This window comes from Paramormyrops kingsleyae, unplaced genomic scaffold (genome assembly GCF_048594095.1).
Source record: "Paramormyrops kingsleyae isolate MSU_618 unplaced genomic scaffold, PKINGS_0.4 ups28, whole genome shotgun sequence".
Lineage (NCBI taxonomy): Eukaryota > Metazoa > Chordata > Actinopteri > Osteoglossiformes > Mormyridae > Paramormyrops > Paramormyrops kingsleyae.
In genome coordinates this window covers 1,584,556-1,590,093 of record NW_027325966.1, presented here as the reverse complement: position 1 = coordinate 1,590,093, position 5,538 = coordinate 1,584,556, and positions in this window count along the sequence as shown.

The window sequence follows — 5,538 nt, the reverse complement described above, 5'->3', positions numbered from 1 at the left end:
TTAGTCTAAACTGGCCCTGTAGTTGTGTGTGCGTGTGCCCTGAGGTGTGTTGGCAACTGCCCAGGGTTGGTCCCTGTCTGTGCCCATTGTTCCTGGGATAGACTCCCTGTGACCTTGGTTGGGATAAAGTAGTTTCAGAAGATGGATGGATGGACAACCATTCTGTTGAATGTATTTCATTATTCTAATTTCAGTTCCAATAATGACTTTACCTTAAGAAGAACAGTGTTCTTTACTTTTTAATCATTTTCCCACTTTTTGCTGCTGTTCTCAAGACGATGACAATAATGATAAACTGAGGTAAGCCTTCAGCAGCATTTTCAGTAGTGTGGTGTCCAGCTAGCAGCATTTACCTGGTCACACTGTAATGGTGTCACGTCGAGGGCAAGGACATAGGCAAAGACAGGCATGGAGGAAAACCAAAAGGGGCTATATTAACCCTCTGGAGTCGGCCGTCCCACCGGTGGGATCTGACAGAAATTTACCCAAACCGTTTAAATAACTCTGCGAGTTTTTGTCATATAAAAAACACCCTCAGAAACCTTGGACGGTCTACTTTTCAAATATATATATAGGTAGAAACTAAATATATTTTTACAGCTTCGTGATACAAATAGGAAGAACAAGAGTGACTGACTTGGCGTCTCGAAGCAGCTCTGATCGCCTGCCCACTTGCAAATCGTGCTATTCCCATGATAATAACATGATAATCCGACAGTTGGTACTGGGTAAAGAAATATGTGAATACGCCCATTGTGATTGAAATAAACAAGAGCACGTCTGGGTAGTGTTTACACTGATCGGCTACAACATGGCACACGCATACATCTCTGCTGCTGAAGCTTTGTGCCAGTGTTGCAACTTTCAGCAGCGAATCTCATACCTGTATTCATGGCTCAGTGGGCTGAGCCTGTGTGCCTGTAAGCACAAGGTCACCGGTTCAAACCCATCCTCAGCATGTCTGCGGGTCCTTGAGCAGGGCCCTTAACCCCCAGCTCCCTGGGCGCCACTATGGGTGGCTGCCCTTTATGGAGAGCTTACTCTATGAAGAGCAAGTTGAGGGAGGCGTAAAGACAATTTCCCCACAGGGATTAATAAAGTATCAGTAACTACTATTATTTAAAATGACTTTACCTTAAGAAGCTTACTAACAGAACAGTGTTCTTTACTTTTTAATCATTTTCCCACTTGTTGCTGCTGTTCTCTTTCAAGATGAAGGGAATAATGATAAACTGAGGTAAGCCTTCAGCAGCATTTACAGTAGTGTGGTGTCCAGCTAGAAGCATTTACCTGGTCACACTGTAATGGTGTCACGTCGAGGGCAAGGACAGAGGCTAAGACAGGCATGGAGGAAAACCAAAAGGGGCTTTATTAAAGAAAACTACACTACAGGAAGGGCAAAGGAAACAGACCACAAGGGGTCCAAACAGGGTAGGGAGGATCAGGCAAGAACACTAGACACAGGACACACTGGGGAGCACATGCAGGCAGCAACATCAATGACTGGACTGAGGATCGCAGGACTGAAGGACACTTTTTACAGGGCATGTGAGGGAGCAGATGGGACAGCGGGGAAGACAGCAGGCTATACGTACACTAAGATGGGAGACACAGTGGAAGAGGCAAGGACAAGACAACAGATGGGCACTGCTGCGGGACAAGGGCGCAGAGACCGAACACCATTAGGGGACGAGGCAGACCAGGGTAGGCAGGGGCAACACCAGCACAGGGCACTCTGGGGGCAAGACGGGACACCACTAGGAGAACTGGGGTCAGACTAGGGACAACCAGGATGATAGAACGTACATCACACACCAGGACAGGTCCACAGACGAGTGATAACACGGGACAAGAAACATTTCGTGTGGGTTACAGGAGCCGGGGAAGACGAGAACGGCCGTTAACGGGGCCAGATAGAGGACACAAGCGGGGCAAAGAGCCATATGGACTGCTGACCCGACAGGAGAAGACCACGCAGGAGTAAGGAAACGGATCACGATCGGGTAAGAGAGAACTAGGACCAGGACGAAAGGATGGTAAGGCAGTGGGGCGCTGTCGGGACCATAGGGCGGGGAGGGACACCGTCGGTACCACAAGCCTGGGACCTGAGGGTGAAGGGGAACCTGCAAGGCAAGGACATGGACGGGGGCAGGAACAGGAACCAGAGGGGCCCGAGGGGCCTGCAGGGCAGGAGGGCCCAGAGAAACCGGAGCGGTGGCCACGGATGGTGGCTTTTCCCAAGGACAGTGGGCTGGAAACGTCTTGGACCTGGAGTGAAGATAGAAACAGAGGAAGGGAAAAAGCAGAGGGTGTGGGGGGAACAAGACTGCAAGACAAGTTAAAGTTTATGGGAACACAGGTGACCTGTACAACATGCCATCCATGAGGGATAGGGTGCTTAATAAATAAACAATAAATAAAACACAAATACATAACAGGGCTAATCATTTTTATGTGTGTGCAGTTTAAACAAAATGAAATCAAATTAAATTACCTGGAGATTTTGGAAATTCTGGAATTCTGAAAATTAATACTTTAAAGAGCAGTTTACAAATCTACTTAGAAATATACATTTTTTTCTTAATAAACGTTAAACATTATTATGAAACATTCCACATATCTCAAAATTTATCATACTTGATTTATTATCTTAGATACTGTTTCAATTATTTAATGTTTCCTAAACAGCAGCAGCAGAACCACAACTTCATCTTTTTCGTATTTTGGCTCTTCTCTATGTAATGAGCTCTACACGCTCAACTTTTATATTAATTCCCCACCACTTCTACCTCTTCTATCTCTACCTGACCCACATCTATCTCTACACCGCCAGTTTCCTCCTGACCTCCTTCTCTATTTATAATCTCAACTAGTACATCATTTACTATAATTTCCAATATGGTTACATCACTCACCATGTCCGCACCCTCAATAATTACCTCCCCTACTTCTACCCCCACAATCTCAACATTTACATCCCCAGAATTTACTTCTGCAAGCCCAAACTCACACACTTGGACTTGCACAGCCTCCACCTTCACATTTCCTTTCGTATCCTCTGCCTTCAGGGAAATTATCCCCCCCTCCACCTTAACCACCTTCACATTCACCCCCACCTCACCTTGCTTCCCCTTGCTTCCATTTTGCATTTTATTAATGCCTACATTCAGGTCTGCGGCCTCCACCTGTACACTGGAGGTCACCCCCACATGTTTTTCCCTCTCTGCCAGCTCCACCTTTTCCCCACTAATCGCACCCTTTACCTCATCTATCCCCTGAGTGCTCCTATTCTTCCTGACCTTCTTCTTTTTCTGAAGGTAGTACGTCTTATAAATTTCCCACTCTTCAGATGTCAGGCCGTAATTGCTCTGAAGAGTCTCAGAGCCTTTCATGCTCATACCCTCCCCTCCCTTACACCAGTCAGTCACACCTCCCAGTCCCCCCATAACCTCCCCAGTCTGGACAGTGGGGGGTGTCGCTGGTGAGTACTCCTCCAAACCTTCCTTATCTCCCCAGTCGATCACCTCGTCCCACAGGTCCCAGGCTCCCCAGTACTGGTCGTTGGTCCAGGAAACAGCTCTCGCAATTCTCATTCTGGTGAATAAATAAGAACTAATAATTAACTAGCCATATGTGATACTCGCAAAGCCAAACTAGGCACGGTATTTTTTCAACTTCTTTCCTAAATGCTATTCATCAAGAATGCCTATGGAAAGAGATGGAGCCTTCATTAGCTGCTCGTGGCGTCGAGGCTACTCCGGCAGTAACGACCGAATTGCTAAAACTGCTTCACAATACAGTAAAGCTTGCGAAATTATGACGCTGCTTCGATACGCTATAACATCACCATGATACCGAACCTAGCAAAAAGTTAATCTTACTTCAAGAACATGGGACATTTAAAAAGTAAACGTATAGGCGATCTTTTCAGAATAACATCTTCAGATGAAATGCATTATCACAGGCCGGATGAGTATAACCAATCATATCAACCATAAGACTTATTGTTTTTAAGTTTAACACAAATATATTCTCTTACCATTTAAATGTAAACAACCATATTTAGAATAATGGCCACAGCATCTACAGTTTAAACAACTAATTATATATATATATTTCAACGATATTGTGCCGCAAAATTTGCATGTACTATATCAGGACATAAAAATAAATATAGAATTAAATATGCTAACAAAACATAATCTGAAGAAATAGCAAGAAACATAAGAAGAGATGCTGCTCACCTCTGCGCCATCTCTCTGTCAGAAAGTTTGTCTTTAAACTGCAATTATTTTGTTTCTATGGAAACCACCGAGAGTTTTAATTGGTCGAATAGTATGAAGATATGTATTGACATTATGTTCAACGAATGAAAACAAAGAATTTTTTGTCAGGGCGGGACGAATTTGAAGCTAGTCCAATCAGGAGTAGTATCTTCAGTTTGTGCTTACTGTAGCTGGGCGTGATTGGATATCTAGCCGCCTTTCAGTCCCCAAATCATATATCTACTTGTCAATAGGAAACCACGCAGCTCTGTCTATAATGTCTGTCTGTAATTTTTTTTATGACATTATGTTTTTGCTAGGCAGCATTACGGTAATGCGTAATACCACTGTATTGGGGGTGTACCGCCGCTGTATTTCCATAGCTGGTTGACGCAATTAGCATTTTTGCGACTTTGGTAGGGCGACGTCAACTCTCAGCGAATTTCATAGGCAACATCAACAATTCAGGAACTAGTAGGTCTTCAGATAGTTGTTCACGCTTTTGAGAAGGAAGACTATAGTTCTTGTTATTCAAATTCTGTATCCTGGTATTTTAAATTTCGAAGATATGTCATATACAAGTTTTTCGAGAGACTAAATTTTGGTTTGATTTCTTTTTTATTCTATGTTAAATAAAGTTCACATAAAACCATTTTAGAATTAGTGCTGTTCTGTTATTGTGTTAATGTACTCCTAGCCTGCAGGTGGTGCTGTTACTTGGGGTTGCCTTTAGCGCCACTTCCCTTTGGGTTGAGTTAGTTCTATGTTTAGCAACAGAGAAACACATGGTGCACCAGTTAATATGTGCATCTAAGGCCATCCTACACGCAATTATATGTTGGAGGCATCGTCTGTGAGTATGATTACAACTATACCTGTTAAACTGTATTTTATGCATATCTTTGAGGAAATATGGCGAAATTTAATACATATTTAAATTGGGATTTCTTTTTTTTCTAATTCGTGATGCTCTTGGACCTTTGTTTGGTTTATGGGGTAAATTTATGATATTATTCATGCTTATATGTCTCTTATATCTATTATATGTACTCTTGTGTTTTAGTTTTACTCTGTTCCTGGCACACTGTCCAAGCGAATGAAGCATTAAAATAAACCATTCAAATACGACGTGCATGGACGAGTTATCTCTCTGCCTAGCTGAAGAAAGCGTAGGACACTCTGAAGTGAGGGCAGAATAGTAAAAAGACGGCCATCTGCGATTGCAGCTTAGAGGTGGATCACTTTCTCTCTCAGCGTTTCCTGTATTAACTAA